The 17,432-nt window shown below is 49.8% G+C and overlaps 1 pseudogene; it reads left to right on the top strand.

The window, feature by feature from the left end:
- The first annotated feature begins 1,922 nt into the window (after nucleotides 1-1,922).
- Nucleotides 1,923-13,808, top strand: LOC116882527 (annotated as a pseudogene).
- Nucleotides 13,809-17,432: the final 3,624 nt, after the last annotated feature.

Raw genomic sequence — 17,432 nt, 5'->3', positions numbered from 1 at the left:
CCTGCCTGGGTGCCAGTCTCCCTCCCCTTCTCCTCTCCTGCAGCTCAAGGACCACCCCAAGCCCCTCGGCCCCATCCTAGAGCCTCTCCACTGCCCTTGATGCCCACTGCAGAGTTCAAGAGCTCACTCTGACTCTGGGGACAGAGACTGGGGAACCTGGTCCAGGCCACTTGGGGAGGCAGAAAAAGCTCTTTGCCCAAGTTAGGAGTCAGAAGACATCCCTATGCTTGGACCTCAGCCCTTGCATGACTGCTGGAGAGTTGGATAAGGTGGCCCCTCCGGGCCAGTCCCACTGAGACCCGCAGCGGTCCCGGGATTCTGAGATTCAAATTCCCATGCCCCACCCCTCCCTGCTTACCCTTGACTGCATTAAACAGAGGAAGCCCCATTCTGTCACCTGCCCTTGCCCGGGACCTGCCCCTCACAGTGCAGCCAGGGTCCTGCTCCCAACAACCCCACCTTCCCCATCACTCGATCCCCCTGACAGCCCAGACACCCCCGAAGCCATTGCCACCACGTGGCCGGGGCCCCTGTCTGCTTCCTGCCTGCTCGTCCTGTGTGTGTGTCTGTCCCGACATCTGTCTGTCTGAGGGACCACAAAAGGAAAAGGCTGGAACACACCCTGCTGGGTCCACGTGACCAGTGCACTCCTCACCCCCGCTGGGAAATCACCACCATTGTGGTGACTGGGAGCCACGCGAGTGTGCGCCGGCGTGTCTGCGGGCGTGGTGCGTGCGTGTGGCGGGGGAGGATGACACGAGGTGTGTGTCAGGAGTTTGTGTATGTGGAATAATTGTTGAAATGAATTATGATAAACTGAGCGGAATGGGCGGAGTACTAGGCAACCATTAAATATGATGCCTTTGAAGAATCATGATGACATAAAAAATTGTCACAATTTAAGAGTTAGTTAAAAAAAAAAAGTGCACCCAAAAGAAGTAGAAGCGAATACAGCAACCGCTAATAATTGTTATCTCTAGATTGCTAGATTATGAGCAATCTTGTCTTTCCTTTATACTCTTGGCTATTTTCAACATTTTCTGCAAGGCGCACTTGTTTTTAACTAGAAAAAGGAAAAAGAGGTAATAAAAAAACAAATTAAAGAGGAAGCAGAAAACAAACATGATTTAAGATAAAAAGAAATGAAGGCCTAGTGGAAAATGTTAAGTATAAAATAAAACCAAATATTCAACTCAAGACAGCGAACGCTGAGGGAGCACCTACTTGGTACCAAGGCTCTGCTGAGTGTGGAGTTATGGAAATGCTCAAGATGTAGCCCTCCCTGGTGACAGCACTGTCCATCACGAGGGTGGGACAGTCACCAGTCACTGATAACATAGACACAGATACACTGCAGTTCCCCCCCAGCCCCAGAGGGCACCAGAGAAAGAAAGAAAGTGACAGGTGAATCAGGAGGGCTTCAGGGAGGAGGTGACTTTTTAAAAAATATTTATTTATTTGAGTCGGGAAGGAGTAAAGGGAGAGAGAGAGTCCTCAAGCAGACTCCCACTAAGCACGGAGCCAAACTCGGGGCTTGATCCCAGGACCCTGAGATCATGACCTGAGCAGAAATCAAGAGTCAGCCACTTGACCGACTGAGACCCCAGGGCTTCAGGGAGGGAATGCAGTAATGGAGGGAAGCACAGTGGTGGCCAGAAGACCACCCTTTGTCTGGAGCAGGCATGACACACAGGTAGCAGTTCACCCCAAGTCTGCGGTGCTGGGTTGAGCTCTGGGTTCAGAGCTTCCGAAGCTAAGTGGGCACTCACAGGGAAAGAAGGCAAGGATTGATTAGCAATTCATTCAAGAACTAGTTGAAGACCTACTATGTGCCACACACCATCTGGGGAATCCTGCAGTGCAGCTTCCAGCCCAATGGAGGGAAACAGGCAATTGAACAATTAAGGAATAAAAGAACCGACATGCCGGATGGTAAGAGGCACTACGAGGAAGGATGAGGCCAGGGCAGGCGGGGATTGATTCTATGTGATAGTGGGGCATCTGCTGGGAGGAAAAAGGAAGTGAGGTGTGGAATCTTGAGGAGGGGAGCTTCAGAAAAGGGGAGGGGGACAGCGCATGCAGGGTCCCAGGGGAAACAGGGAACACGAGGTCAGAGGGGGACCTGTAGGTCTGTGTGGGGCTGTGGTGGGGACCTGGGCTTTTCTTCCAAGCGACAGCAGGAGCCTTAGTGGGGGAGGGCTGAACAGAGAAGTGCACAAACTGACTTGAGCCATAGTAAACCTGCTCTGTGGTGGCCTGGGGTGGAGGGCAGGGAGGGGCAGAGAGAGGTGGGGGCGCCAGGCTGGGCTGGCAGTGTGGGGATGGGGACAAGGAACGGGAATCTCAGTGTATTCTGAAGCCGGGAGTAATGGTGCTTGCAGCTTCTAAGACGTGTGTCCCAGCTCTTGGGAGGACGGGGCTGCAACAAGTGAGGGAACAGAGGCAGCAGGCACTGAGGCTGGATGGACAATGGCTGAGAACCCCAGGGACAAACTTGAGACATCCACCCGGTGTAGCAGAGCAAGCAGCCAGACCCGAAGTCCAGGTCCCGGCTGGGGACACACATTTGGGGGTCATTGCCTTGTGAATGGCAATTAACCCACGAAATAGGAGATCCCCCCCGGGAAGGGATGGACACAAAGAGGAGGTCCAAGGATTGAGCCCCGGGCTCCCCCAACTACTTATTCTTTGGGGAGAAGGAAGGGGACCAGCAGAGGAGCCAGGGAAGGGGTGCTCAAGAGAGTGGGACAAACACAGTTCCTACAGAGAGGTGGGTGTGAGCCTGGTGGGAGAGGCTTAGGCTAGCAACAGTGGAGAGAAACTCAGAAAGGTGAGTCAGGACAACTCTTCCCAGGAGGCTGGCCATACAGGCGAGCCTCAGTGGTGTCCCAAAACCCAAGCAAGAGGCTCAGAGGGCCCCACAGGTCATCCTCCCACGACCCTCTCCAGCAGTGGCCAAGGGGCCACTGTTTACTGGAGGGTGGGGGACGGTGGCCAGAGCTCTCGGTCTGGGCTGGTGTCCACACACAGGTGCTCAGGGCCGGTCAATGTGCGGGTGGAGCCAAGGGTCAGAAAAGAGAGGGACCTGGGCGGAGATCAGTGCCAGGGCCACGTGCCAGGTCATGGCCAAGGCTGGCCCCCCACGTGCCGCCGTGTTCCAGGAGTGGGAGAATTCTGAATCCAAACTCTTCATTAAGAAGATCAACTTCTCGGGGCACCTGGGTGGCTCAGTGGGTTGAGGCCTCTGCCTTCGGCTCAGGTCATGATCCCAGGGTCCTGGGATCGAGCCCCGCATCGGGCTCTCTGCTCAGCGGGGAGCCTGCTTCCTCCTCTCTCTGCCTGCCTCTCTGCCTACTTGTGGTCTCTGTCTGTCAAATAGATAGATAAAATCTTTAAAAAAAAAAAAAAAAAAGATCGACTTCTCCCTCTCTGTCTTCTCTGCACTGGGGAGCGGCTCTTCTGCCACAGGCCCGCATCCGCTAAAAACGGATGCCTGGGCCAAGCCAGCCGCCACCGCCTTCTTGGTCAGGAGAGCAGCTCTCAGCTGTTGAGCCCATCACTGTCTGCGGCAGTGCTAAAACCACCAGAGACACCGACCGATGAGAGCCTAGCAGCTTGACCCTCCCAAAGGCCATGGCGCTCCTGTGCCTGCTGGTGGACTTTTTCCTCCTCTTTGCCACAGGAAGGAGCCATGTCCACCTCCCAGAGGTCTCGTCTGCCCTGTATATTCTTCTCCTATGCCTCCCCAGGCAGACCGGGAAATGTGCTTGACTCAGGGTTTCATAAAGGGAAGACAATACTGTATGAACAAGGAAAAAAAAATAAGATCTGCTTCTCATGGAGAAAGAGCCTCTATTTGACTTCACACATGTTTCACGCGGTTATGCCCCTTGGATATTGACTTTCAGTACGCAGACTTCCAACTGGACCCTGGCCCCAGAGCCTGCCAGTGTTAGGGTTCTCCTGGAGCGGACAGCATGAGTGGTGGGGTGAAGACAGGGTTGTCTTTTGGTTTGGTTCAGGTTTTGTTTGGTTTCTAAGATGGGAGAAAAACTAGCATTCCCTCCCAAAGAGTGAACCCAGGGAGGGGAAACCCATGGAGCAGGTTGAGTGCAGACTGCGGGAGGGCTGGGGGTCCAGTGCACGTGCACGTGTGTAGGATCGTCCCGCTGGAGACTCACAGGTACCCCACCCACGACACTAGCTGAGAAGGCAGCCTGAGCAGGTGCAGGGCCCAGCAGGAGGGTGGGTGGAGCACGTGGATGTTCTCCCATGATTCCTTCTGCTATTTCAGTGCAAAAGGAGTGTCACCGTGGGCTACAAATAAGGGCAGAGGGCCCTGGAGGTTTGCAGAGGGAGGAGGTTTGCAAGAGCCCTTGTGTATGGAAGGGGAGCCAGGGGACCTGAGAAATATAGCTGCTCTGCCCAACAGCATGCTGGCAGATGCATTCTCCCAAGAGGGCCACAGCAACATTTTGAATCCCACAAGCCCTTCTAGAACCTTCCACTCTCCCACTAAGGAGCAGAATATAATTCCCCATCCCCTTGAACCTGGGCAGGTTGGTGACTCAGTTCTTGGCAATGAATGCAGTGCAAGTGATGCTGCCACACTTCTGAAGTGACATGGGAAACACTCGCGTCGTGTAGGACACTCCCGCTGGAGCCCTGGGCCGCCATGTTGTGAGGAAGCCCAAACCAGCTCATCCAGAGAGACCACAAGGAAAAGCTCTGAGGTCACAGAGAGGGAGAGATGTCCTGCCAGTCCCAGATGCTTCAGCCCCGGCCACCACGTGACTGCCACTCTCTGAAACCCTGAACAACCCAGCTGAGCCCCACCCAACTCCATGACCCCCAGAATCCACAAGAGATGATAAAATCATAGTTGTCTTAAGCCTTTACTTTATGACCCAGAACAACACTAAGGGCCAACTTGAGACTTATGGTCATGAAATTCAGATCACCCTCCGTCCCTTGGCCTGATGGCACTCAACACATTTCTGCAGGGACAGAAACAGCGGCCCCAAGCTTCCGTCCATGCCTCCAGGGAGGAGCAGAAGATGAAGAGGAAATGTCAAGGGCATTGTGTCCTGGATGTAAGGCTAAGGTGTTTGAACCTGACCCTGGAGGCTACTGAGAGTACACCCAATTAAAGGTATTTATTTACCTTCCGTGCACCTGCCGGGCCCTCTCTGGTTTTATCAATACAGAACACAGCCTCTATCCTCAGATGAAGCAGGATGGGGAAGACAGGAGCCTTCCCAGAGGCCTGGGGACGCAGCAGGCTGGGTCTTCAGCCTTTCCCATCTGAGGTACACAGACAGTGGAGTAGGGAAGGGCTGAAGGGAACCTCGTTTCCCCCATCTGGAAAATCCATTCGAGGCCTCTAAGTGGTCTTCTGCTTCTGAGACTGAAGGTGCCACGGGGACATGTTTCCATGGGAACCTTGTCTGCACTGCCCTGGGCTCCATCCATTGAGCCGGACAGGCAGGAAGAGGAGGCCTGGCCATCATTACGGTGTAGGCCTTGTTCGGGATTTTTAGGTTCCAAGTCACAGAAAACCCCACTCAAGGTGACTTTGAAAACTAAAATCTGTGGGCTGTGTAGTATAGTGAAAAGCACATGAGTATTTGAGGTTTCAAGCAAAGCTGGACCCAGCCCTGAAAACAGGGTGACAGGACCTGGTTTCTCTGCCTCCATCTCTTGGCTCCATGTTCTGGCTCCTGTCCCACGCTGGCTCTCCCTTGGGGCTCTCAGTCTGGCCCCCAGCTGGGTCTGGGTCTACCTTGCCTTAACAACCTGCAGAGAGAAGGTCCACTTCCCGGGGAGCTTAAGTAGAGATCTCTGCTCTGATTGGATGGCTTGAGTCACGTGTCCATCCCTGAGCCAATCACAGTAGCCATGAGATGCCCTATCATAATTGGTTTAAATCAATCAGGGCCCACCTGGGGCAGAGACCGCGTCTACCCTTGGAAACATGGGGTCCTATCCCGAGGCAGGGGAGGGAATGGGTGCCAGAGAAGGAACCACTCAGCGTCTGTTACAGTAGGACAGATTCACGAGACTCACGATCAAAAGACGAGGACCCGAGGCATGTCCCTCGGCCCGCCTAGCAGGACCTCCTGGAGAGGGCGCGCTCTGTCAGAGAGGAAGTGGTTGAGCGCCGGCAAGGGGGGAATCTCCTATCAAGGCTATTTCCAGTACCATCTGCCCATCTGGCCAGCCTGGAGCCCCGGGATGGGGACAGCCACCATTGGCCAGAACCCAGGGCCTGCCTGGGACACTTGGGCAGCTGGGGACTGAGTAAGCTGGGAAAAGTGCAGGCTGGAGACGGCTGGGGCGGGGGAGCCATCTGACTCTTCCCTAACGCCAAAAAAGGGAACAGGAAAGGTCAGCTTAGGCTCCAGAAGGGATCCAAACAGCTAGCGTGACAAAAGCAGACAGCCATGCCTGGGCTCAGCTCAGCTGGGTCTTTCCATACCTTGCTCACCCAAGAACCCAGGGAGCAAGGCTGGGCAGGGATTACCCCTTTGCTCAGATGGGGAGGCCGAGGCTCTGAGAAATGTAGCTCACCCAAGGTCACTCAGAGAGGTGGGGAAAAGGCAGAATAGGAACCTGAGCTCTCTCAGGCAGCCTCCTCCCCCTACTCTCCTTCCCGTAGCTCAGCTCTGAGTCAGGCCCATCCCACACACAGTAATGTGAGGGTGAGGCCGTCCGTTGTGGGGGGGGGACGTTCAATCCCCCCATAGCCCCTACTGTCTGCCAGGCAGGAAGATAGAGAAAAGGAGGCTGCAGGGTCCAACTGGCCCAAGTTCAGGTCCACCCTCTAGCCATGCTTGCTGTGTGAATGTGGGCAAGTCAGTATACTCAGTACAAAATGAAGAAATGAACACTTCCCTTAGAAATCGTGGGGAGGAATGACTGACGTCACGTATGTATAGCAGCTAGCACAGTGCAGCCGGGGCCGGGTGTCATATTCCTCTACCCATCATGGAAGGAGTTTGTAAGGTTTAATTACAATATCATAGCAGAAATGCTGTGATCTGCTGAGCCCAATGCTGCAAGATGGAGCCCGCGGAACTCTTCCAAGTAAACACTGAGAAACAGAATGGGGGTGGGACTTTGGTGAGAAATTAACCTGCGGTACAGACGCAGGGTTCCTCGCTTTCTGGGAGAGAGTCAGGCCCAATTCCAGCGTTATCCCCCGCTGCTGGGCAGAAGTCCAGACACAGCAGAATCTGTTTCCACCCTTTCCCTGGGGACTGAGGACCCGAGCAGGACTTTCATCCCCTGAGCCTGGACTCAGCAGGGGTGAGGAGGCTGCAGACACGGGGGGCATTGTCTGCCCTGGCGGGGTTAGATCCCGCTGCTGCCAACTCCTCCAGGGCACAGGGTCTCCATGGACCAGCCCAGCCATGCGGGGTTGGGGGGAGGTGGTGTTTGTCCCCCAGTTGCCACTGGAGACCCAGATTCTACCACTGGACACTCTGTCCAGTGTCCCGACGGTGACCCCAGAGCATCCCGGACCAGCAGGCTTGGGTGGGGCCTCGGAGGACAAAGCCGCCTTTCGCCGCTGGCAGCTGGGTGGGCAGAGTACGTCAGCTCATCAGCCAGCCCGCGAGACCTGGAAGTGAGCCTCGCTGCCCCTCCCCCACACTCCATCACCATTCACGTCTTGTTTATGTCATGACACGATATGACAGATGTTGCTTGTCAATTGTGCTGCTGAAGTCTCTCTAGACCCCGGCCCCCGCCATCCAACTGCACAGCCACTGCCCTGGTCAGCTCCTCCACGGCACCCCCTCCCTCCTGAGGTCTCACAGTCTGTCCTTCCCTCTCAGCCAAGGGGAGCTTTCAGCAATGCAGTTCAACCACATCAGTCCCTGGTGTCACGTCCAGTGAGTATCTGCGAAACATACAACTCAATTCCAACATATGTAAAGAACTCCTACAAATCAATAAGAAAAAGAGAGGCAGGAAGTGAAAAGGAGCAGGAGGCTTTGAGCAGGCCCTTCACAACAAAGGTTCTGCAAGTAACCTATGAGTCCACAAAAACATCATTAATCATCAGGGCAATGCAAAATGAAACTACAATGAGGTATCACTGCACACCCACCCAAACTGCTAAAAGGAAAGGTATAGAAACTATCAAGTGTTGGCAAGGATGTGGAACAACTGGGACTTCCCAGAACACTGGTGCAAAAGGGAGGGTATCTGGTACAAGCTCTTGGGAAAGTGGTTTGGCATTGTCTCCCCTCTACCCAGCAATCCCACCCTTGGGTTTATGTTTAACAGAAATGCATGAAGACGGCCATTGAAAGACATGGAGAAGATCATTTGTTGCAGCTTTGTTCACAGTGGCCAAAGGCCAGAAATAACCCGGATATCCATCAACAGTGGAAGGGAGGAAAAATCAATGAGGGACAAGTATGGCAGCCACGTGGACACATCACAAAAAGTGTTGAGAGGCAGAAATTGGACACGACGGTGGCATCCGCACCGTGGGATTCCATTTATGTGAATTTTAGAAACAGACAGAATTGAACAAGTCAAGATGGTGGTTATCTTTGTGGGGAAAGGAGGCACAGTGCCTGGGGTGGGGGGAGTAAAGGGGGATTTCTTGGATGCTGATGATGTCCTGTTTCTTGATCTAGGCACTGGTTATGCTGGTGTGTTTAGGAAAACTTATCCAGCTGGACACTGAGTGATGCAGGCATTTTTCTTTACATAGTTTGCTCTTCAATAAAAAGTTAAAAAAAAAAAAATTCCTCAACCTACACGGCCCAAAGTCCCCCATGGTGGTTCCCAGCAACTTACTGTCCGTCCCCAGGACACGCCATGCAGTTCTCTGTGCCTGGAACTCCCTGATCCAGTTGGCAAACGTTCTGCTCTGGGATTGCCACCACCACCAGGAAGCCCTCCCTCCCGGCCCCAGACAGAGGCGGTTTCTCTGTCCTCAGAGAGCCACGGGTACCTTCATTTCGGCCCTTATTCTTCTGATGGTCAAGCCACAGCATTTACCAAACTCTTGTTATGTGTCGGGCACATAACACTTTGGATAAACAGTCATAAATAATAGGTTACACTAATAAAAATTAAATGATTGCAGAAACAGACACTGAAAAATCACATGTATGCTGGGGAGGGAAGTCCAGGAAGTCAGTGGAGAATAATGTGGGGGGCGGGGGAGGGCTGTGGTGGGGGGGGCGGTTTGGGGGGTTGCAGTGGGGAGTCTCTAGGCTGAGGGCACCCTACAGACTGAGAGCTCTAACCCGTGGCTGTCTGAGGGGAACATATCTACATCCATGACTTCTCATCTCAGTTCCCAGGAGCGTGGCACAGGGTCGGAACCATTAGGTGTCTGGGAGGATTTTAGGGATGAATGAGGGCCTGACTATATGTTGAGAGGCAAGGGTTTGAGGGCCTCCAGGACACCGGATTCCCCTTTACAAATGCGCACCTCCAGCTGGAGAGTCAATACCGGAAATAAAATTTGGGGTTTCCGGAAGCACAGACCCCACCAACGCCAGCAGTGAGTGTGCAGAGGCCTGGGCCAATCATTCCTTCCTTGGTTGGTTCTCACAATTGGTAAATATTAACTGAGTATGAATTGCATGCCAGGCTCTACAGGAGGGGCTGTTCCCTTCACTGCTCATTCATTTCCATTTCCCAGGGACTATTTCAACTTCTGGGATTTCTGGGGGTTTAAGTCTCTCCCTGCTTCTGGATGCTTCCCCATCCCGTACACCAGTCCCTATGCACTGGACCAGGCAGGACTCTCCCGCAATCACCAGGGGAAATCCCAGGGAACCTTGGGTTATACTGCCTGCCTGGCTGTTTACAAGCCCGAACATGATTTAGAGGGCGGTGGTTCACCTCACCAAAATACTGTCTGCTTTACCAGAGAATTCCCAATGCTATATTCGTCTTCCCCATGGGATGTCCCAGACACTGGTGGCGGGAGCACGAGCAGGTACTGTCCTCGCAGAAGCAAGTTAGGACAGCGTGTGCCCCCCCGAGAGACAGCCAGCCCTCCCCTTGGGGTAACACTGGGGGCACGTTACAATCCAGCCCTCCGGGGACCATGCCCGAGAAGTTTCCCGAGACCCTGCTTGCAGCAATCGTGAAGTGAAGGCAACCGGGCATCCCTCACCAGGGAAATGGGTGAGGAATGTGGGGGATGCAGGTGGAGGGGAGAAGACTTAGCCCATCTGTAAAACAACATGGGTCAAACCCAAAGACCTGGTTTTGAGGGAAAAAAAGGAAATAAAATGGGGCGTCAGACATTTATCTCACTGGTGTAAACTTAAAATGGATATACACACTCCCCCAAAGCTGCCTGCTTGACGAGGGTATGTATTTATTTAAGAACATATCGTGGGGCACCTGGGTGGCGCCCTGGGTGGGTTAAAGCCTCTGCCTTCGGCTCAGGTCATGATCCAGGATCCTGGGATCGAGCCCCACATCTGGCTCTCTGCTCTGCGGGGAGCCTGCTTCCCCCTCTCTCTCTGCTTGACTCTCTGCCTACTTGTGATCTCCATCTGTCAAATAAATACATAAAATTTTAAAAAATAAAAACAAAAACAAAACAAAACAAAAAGAACATATCATGACTACATTTGAAGAGGAGTCTTTGGAGGGAGGGGAATAGGGTTTGGTTCAGGGATGAGGGGAGATACACACACACACACACACACACACTTTATATAAAATTTTTAAAGGCCCTACATGGACAGTGAAAGCATATGAAGAACAAAAGATTTTAGTTAACGGAACAATCTCCACTTGACATAAAAAGTAAAATTATATTTAAACTGGACTGCTTCTGAGAGGAAGTAGAAGATGTACTTTTTCTTATTCCTCCCACTAAGTGCAACTAAAACCCTAATCACAGTATATAAAACAAGCCCAAGGAGGCTCTGAAGGGAGGCGAGAAGAAGGCAGATTAGCTAGGGATCACAGGACCCGAGAAACAACACAGCGATGAGTTTCTGTTGTTGGAATTTTTTTTTTTTTTTTATTTGCCTCATATAGCTCAGACTTGAAGCTCAAGAAGCCAGCAATCTGGAAATGCCAAGGGGATTGGATATTCACACACACCCCCCCAAAAAAAACAACAAAGCCTACTCTATCTAGCCAAAGAACCAGAAAAGAGGCAGCTAGCAAGACAGAAAAATTTTACACAATAATTGGTGTACTCCGGCCAAACCCTTCAGAAAAATCTGTGGCCCCATCCGTGCCAGCAAGACCACGTGGGAAACCTAGACTTCTCCCTTCAGCAGTGTACAAGGTGCTCCAATCTCCCTGCCGGGATGCTATCGGGGAAAGGCCAAGAAGGGGGCTGGGACTTGCCTCTCCACCTACGCTGTAAGAGGGAAACTCACCAACTGTAGCGCGAACAGAGGTCAAGTGGGGAATTCGACTTCTAACCCTATTTGGCACCAATGAGGTAGTTCCCCCACTTCCCTACTCCAGAAGCATCCTGGGCAACTAGCTAAAGCAGAAGGCTGCACAAGATACAGAGTCTCATCACACAATGCCCAAAATATCCAGGTCTCGCTAGAAAACCACTCGTCAAGCCAAAAGCCAGGAAGATCTCAAGCCGAATGAGCAAAGATGCCCACACCAAGATAAGCGAAGTGTTACGAACACATCTGAAACCAATGAAAACAAAAGTCTCAGCCAAGAAACAAAAGATATAAACATTTAAAGTACCATTTACAATTGCTCAAATAAAATAAAATGCTGAGGTGTAAATCTAAAAAAACACGTCCACGGGGCTTGGCATGCTGAAAACTCACGAAAAACGGATGAAAGAAATCAACAAAGGCAAAGACATGGAAAGACATACTATGTTCGTGAAGATGACTCAGCAGAGTAAAATGTCAATTTTCCCCAAATTGGCATATGGACTTAATACAATTCCTGTTAAAACTCCAGCAAAATGTTTTGAGGATAGAGATAGACAAGATTATTCTAAAACTGGTATGGAGGGGAGGTATTTTGCATTCCGGTGAGATTTGGGGGGAGGGGAAAAGGTGAAGGGGGGAAAGGTGGCTGGGGAAGGGGGTGCAGAAGCATCTGGCAGAGTTGGGGTCCCGGAGCCCCCGGCTTAGTCCAGAGGAAGCGAGACTGTGCTTGACTGGTCAGTCGAAAAGGACAGACGGGACCTTCTTCCTGGCCTCAGGTGCCCCCAGGGGAGGCCCTCCCACGTGCCCAAACTGATCTTATAATCAACAGATAAAGTGGGGAAGATGCAGAATCACTTTAAACACAGGTGTCAGAATCTCTTTGGTCACGAGGGAGGGGGAAGATGTGGACACGAAGTCCAACAGATGTTTATCTGTACTCAGCTTCCTAACAACAAACCAGCCCCTTAGGAGAAAACCTTACCTTGCAACTGAGATTAAGCCCTTCCAAGAATTCTTTAAGGAGAACCCAAAACTGTGCCACCGAAATTGCTAAATTGTTGAAGTAAACACTGAAAAGGGTAATGATTCGTGTGTCACCCCAGGAAAGAGACTTGCAAGAAGAGATCCGTACTCTGGACATGCTCCATGGGGTGGGAAGAGAAAACATTCCTGTTCTACAAAGACGTAGAGTTCATTTGATGCTGATAAAAAGTTGGGTAGAACTCTGCGGACTTCAAAGGAGAGAGCGGCAGTATGGCGTAAGCTCTGTCCTCGATGTGGACAGGTGTCCGCAGAGCCGTGGGAAGGCACTCTCTGAGACAGAGGTTGCAGGACACTGTGAGCTTGTGTTTCCTCATGAGAACTTAGAGCCAGCAGTCCAGACCCTCTTCTCTAATAAAAAAATTAAAAAAAAAAATACATGTTTCTGAATTAAGGCTTGAGAAATGTCCATTTCCTGCTGGCTCAGATGTAGCTCCCCGATGGCATTTGATTAAACAGCACAGAGCCCCTCGTGAGCCCACACTCAACTTTTTTGATCTATTCAATCCATCATTGGTTTGTACAGGAGATGAAGAAGACAGGCTTCAAGAGGGAAGATCTTTAGTATCGAAGAGGGGGTTGACCCTCCTCCCAAGGCACAAAGACCCACATTTGAAGGCACCGCACAGGTTAACCCGTTATGTAAATTGGGACCAAAGTCAGCTCCTGGAATGACTGAAGTAAATGGGGACATTACTGCGATTCTAGAAGATAACCATGACTCAGAAGAGGACAGTCACTCTGTGCCTGCAGTCACGTAGGCAGAAGCCACGTCAGGTGTCTGGAGACAGCCATGTCCACGTTAGCAGACAGGGGGTTGGAAAGTCCATCCGCAAATTGATTACAGGCACTGCCACATGCCGACTTGCTTTGGATTCGAGGGAACCCCTGTTCCTGGGGAGAGATGGACCGTTACGAAGCAGAAGCCTTCCTTGAAGGGAAACTGAAGGCAGCTTCTTGCACCTTCCACGCAAGAGGATGACCTCTTGCGACCACAGAACCTCCGTGAGCTTCTGTGAATTGAACACTGCACCCAAGTGCAGTCTGGGTGCCGGTCACCCGTGTATATTTCAGGCCTCCACTGTAACAGGACTCTGGGAACGTTATGAAGATCCCAGTTCTTGCATGTTTTTTGAACCATTGCTTACTCTATCCCTAAATAGGACTTTCCCTTTCAGCCTGCCATATACCTGCTGGGCAGTGGTCTGTAGGTGCCCTGCGTGTGATGGAACAGATGGCTCCCTTTACCATTCATACTGCAGGATTTTTTGAAAGAGTATCATTATGCCCGAAAAGTTAAGAGTTCACTGGTTAGAACGAGAACCAGTCAAGGCAAAGAATGCCCCCGAAGGGCATTAACTTGATCTGCTTTTATGTGCATCAGACCGTGTGCTATTACATAGCAAGGACGCGTATCCGTGTTAGGGTTTTTCCAGTACAGTGTATAGGCTTAGTGTTAGTATCTGTCAGGTGCCATCTGCTGTTACTTACTCAGATATATGTGGGGCCCGTTGAGGCAACAGAAGACAGAGTGTTCAGTAAGGCTGCAAAAACATTTTTTTGTTGATTGAGCGAACAGTTTGGTTTTTAATGACGGTTGTAATTGAGTGAAACAACTCTGGGGCATTTGCTGTGAATAATTCTATTTCTTTTTTTTTTTAAGATTTTATTTATTTCTTAAGAGAGAGCATAAGCAGGGGGGAGGGGCAGAGGGAGTGGGAGAAGCAGACTCCCCACTGGGCCGGGAGCCCAGGATGAGGGGCTGCTGGATCCCAGGACTCCGAGATTACGACCTGAGCCAAGGGCAGGTGCTTTACCAACTGAGCCACCCACAGGCCCCAAAGAATTCTATTTCTTACTAAAGAACAAATTATTACTATTGGATGAGTATTTCAACCGTGTGACTAATCTTTGAAATTGTTATTTTTTAGAAGAATTTTCTACAGCCTTCCAACAGTAGCACTGTTTGTAGTTACTATAAATCAAGATTTGGAAGTCCAAAAGATAAAGACTGCCTTCCTTTGAGAAAAAAAGAAAAATGCAATTTCCTGGCCAAAAGGGTACAGTGAAGTTCACTGAAGTGTTGAATTTGGAGTCAGTCTCGTGTCTCTTCTGCAAAAGGTACTGTTCAGTAAACCAGGTTTCCTAGACAGTTGCTCCTAAAAATTCAGGCTTATAAAGCTGGTAGTAGAATTTTATCCCAAGGCCTTAGGTATTAATTTTTTTTGAATGAGTGCTTTAACTTAAAACACACTGGGAAGAGCTGCAATGTGGTCCTGTGTGTGATTTTTTTAGGTTAGTACGTGCAGTCTACTCATGGATGAAAGCTGGATCTTTTCCTGTGCCCGTGATGCGTTTGTGAACCATGAAGAAAGTGAGACTAGAAGATGCCCAGACAAGTCCGATGGTAACAGCAGTGGTTGCCGACGTTGAGATGATTGTTAAACTGCGATGATCAGTTTGGATGGCAGGATATAGCTCTTAGCTGTAAACTCTCATAGCTGAATTGCTTAAGTACAGTTTGTACAATTTCAGGGCAGTTAATTTTTAACGGAAAATCTGAAACTCACATTGCAGGCTTAAAAGATACTGTGCAACCATTGTATCTATAAATAACTTCACTTAGCACCTTTTGGTCACTTAGAATAGTATGAAATACTACTTCCGTGAGCTATTTTGGAAGTGATGCCAAGTGCTAGTGTTTGCTTCTGAGTATTGAACTGAATTTACAGTTCTGTCCCAGACATTTTGCACTCGTCGAATCCATTCTTGTGTCTTTTTGTTAATGTGCTCTGGACCACCGGTCAGTACTCCTTGGTTTCCTTACCCTGCTGTGACAGAAAGTTCTTTTACAAGCTGTTGGCTACTGCCAAGGCTACAAAAAGGAAAAGCTGTATTTGTAGGCAACATTAACTATTTGACTGCTAATGTATGTTTCTTCTTGCTGTGGCTTGTTATGGCTTCTTTTTTTTTTTTTTTTAAGATTTTTTATTTATTTATTTGACAGACAGAGATCACAAGTAGTCAGAGAGGCAGGCAGAGAGAGAGAGAGAGAGAGAGGAGGAAGCAGGCTCCCTGCTGAGCAGAGAGCCCGATGTGGGGCTCGATCCCAGGACCCTGGGATCATGACCTGAGCTGAAGGCAGAGGCTTTAACCTACTGAGCCACCCAGGCACCCCTATGGCTGCTTTTTTGTGCTAATAAAGTATGTTTGACATAAAAAATAAAATAAAATAAATAAAACTGATATGGAAAAGCAAAGAAACCAGAATCATCGGGACAATTTTGAAAAGGAGAGGATCCAGTCCATGGGCTGTATCAAAAACCTGATATATAAAGCAGGTAAGACGTCTTACATACTTACAGTAAGAAGGACTGTGTGATATTGGCAGAGCAAGTGACAGAGAGATCAGTGGAAGGAATTGGAGCACCCGGAAACAGACCACACAAATATTTGCATTACAATATGCAAAAGCAATTTGAGGGAGGAAAGGCAGACCTTTAAGCAAATGGTGTGGGAGCAGTTAAACATCCATAGGTAAAACAAAACAAAACAAAACAAACAAACAAAAAACCACAAAGACCCTCAACCTAAGTCATACCTTACACAAAAATCAATCCAAATAGACCAGAGGCTTAAATGTGGAAGGTAAAACTAGAAGACTTTTAGAAAAAACTTGGGGGAAAAAAAATTAATTAAAAAAAAAAAAAAAGAAAGAAAAAAACTTGGGGATCTAGTGCTAAGCAACCAGGGCTCATAGTGAGACCAAAAGCATGAGCCATAAAGGGAAAGATTGATGAATCGGACTTCATCAAAATTTAAAACTTATTGGGGGAAGCAGAGAGGGAGAGGGAGAGAGAATCTCAAATGCACCAAGCAGACCCCCTTCCCCCAAGCACAGAGTCCAACCCCGGGACTCAGCCTCACCACCCTGAGATCATAATCTGGAGTTGAAATCAAGAGTGGGATGCTTACCTGCCTGAGTCACCCAGGCACTCCCATGGAGGAGTCTCTTAAAAAGCTGAAGAGCCAAGGGGCACCTGGGTGGCTCAGCTGGTAGGGTGACTGCCATCAGCTCAGGTGATGATCCTGGAGCCCTAGGATGGAGTCCCAGGACCGAGTCCTGCATCGGGCTCCCTGCTCAGCAAGGAGTCTGCTTCTCCCTCTGACCCTCTCCCTTCTCATGCTTCCTCTTTCTCTCTCTCTCTCAAGTAAATAAATAAATTCTTAAAAAAAAAAAAAAAAAAAAAAAGGCTGAAGAGCCGAAAGCTCTTGATTTTGGCTTGGGTCCTGATCTCAGGGTCATGAGATTGAGTCCTGCGATGGTCCACACTCAGAAGGCAGGCTTCTCAGGATTCTCTTCCTCTGCCCCTCCCCCTGCACTTGCTCACTCTCTGTCTCTGTCTCTGTCTCTAAAACACATAAATAAATCATGAAGAAAAAAAAAAAAAAAGCTGAAGAGAGACTACAGACTGGGAGGAAATATTTGCATACCACTTCTCTGACCAAGGACCAGTGTCTAGAACCCATGAGAATGCTCAAAATTCAACAGCGAAAAGGAAAAAAAAAAGAAAAAGAAAAAGAAAAAAGAAAAAAATCCAGTTAGAAAATAGGCAAAACACATGAAGAGACATTTAACTGAAGAGGATATGCAGATGGCAGATAAGCGCATGCAAATATGTTCAACATCATTAACCAGGAGTGAAATGCAAATTAGACCCCAATGAGCTATCACTCCACAGAGATCAGAATGGCTTAAATTAAAAAATGGTGACAAGACCAAATGTTGGCGAGCATGCAGAGAAACCCATCACTCACACACTGCTGGTGGGAACATGAAAAGGTACAGCCACTCTGGAAAATAGTTCGGCAGTTTCTTTAAAAATTAAACATGCAACTGCCGTTCAACCCAGCAATTGCGCTCCTGGGCATTCGTCCCAGAGAAATGAAGGCTTATGCTCACACCAAAACCTATACAGGGAT

The sequence above is a fragment of the Lontra canadensis genome, unplaced genomic scaffold, assembly GCF_010015895.1.
Source record: "Lontra canadensis isolate GAN:19392208 unplaced genomic scaffold, GSC_riverotter_1.0 scaffold84, whole genome shotgun sequence".
NCBI classification, from domain to species: domain Eukaryota; kingdom Metazoa; phylum Chordata; class Mammalia; order Carnivora; family Mustelidae; genus Lontra; species Lontra canadensis.
The sequence above is the reverse complement of the archived record's forward strand: the minus strand, read 5'-3'. Positions and strand labels throughout refer to the sequence as shown.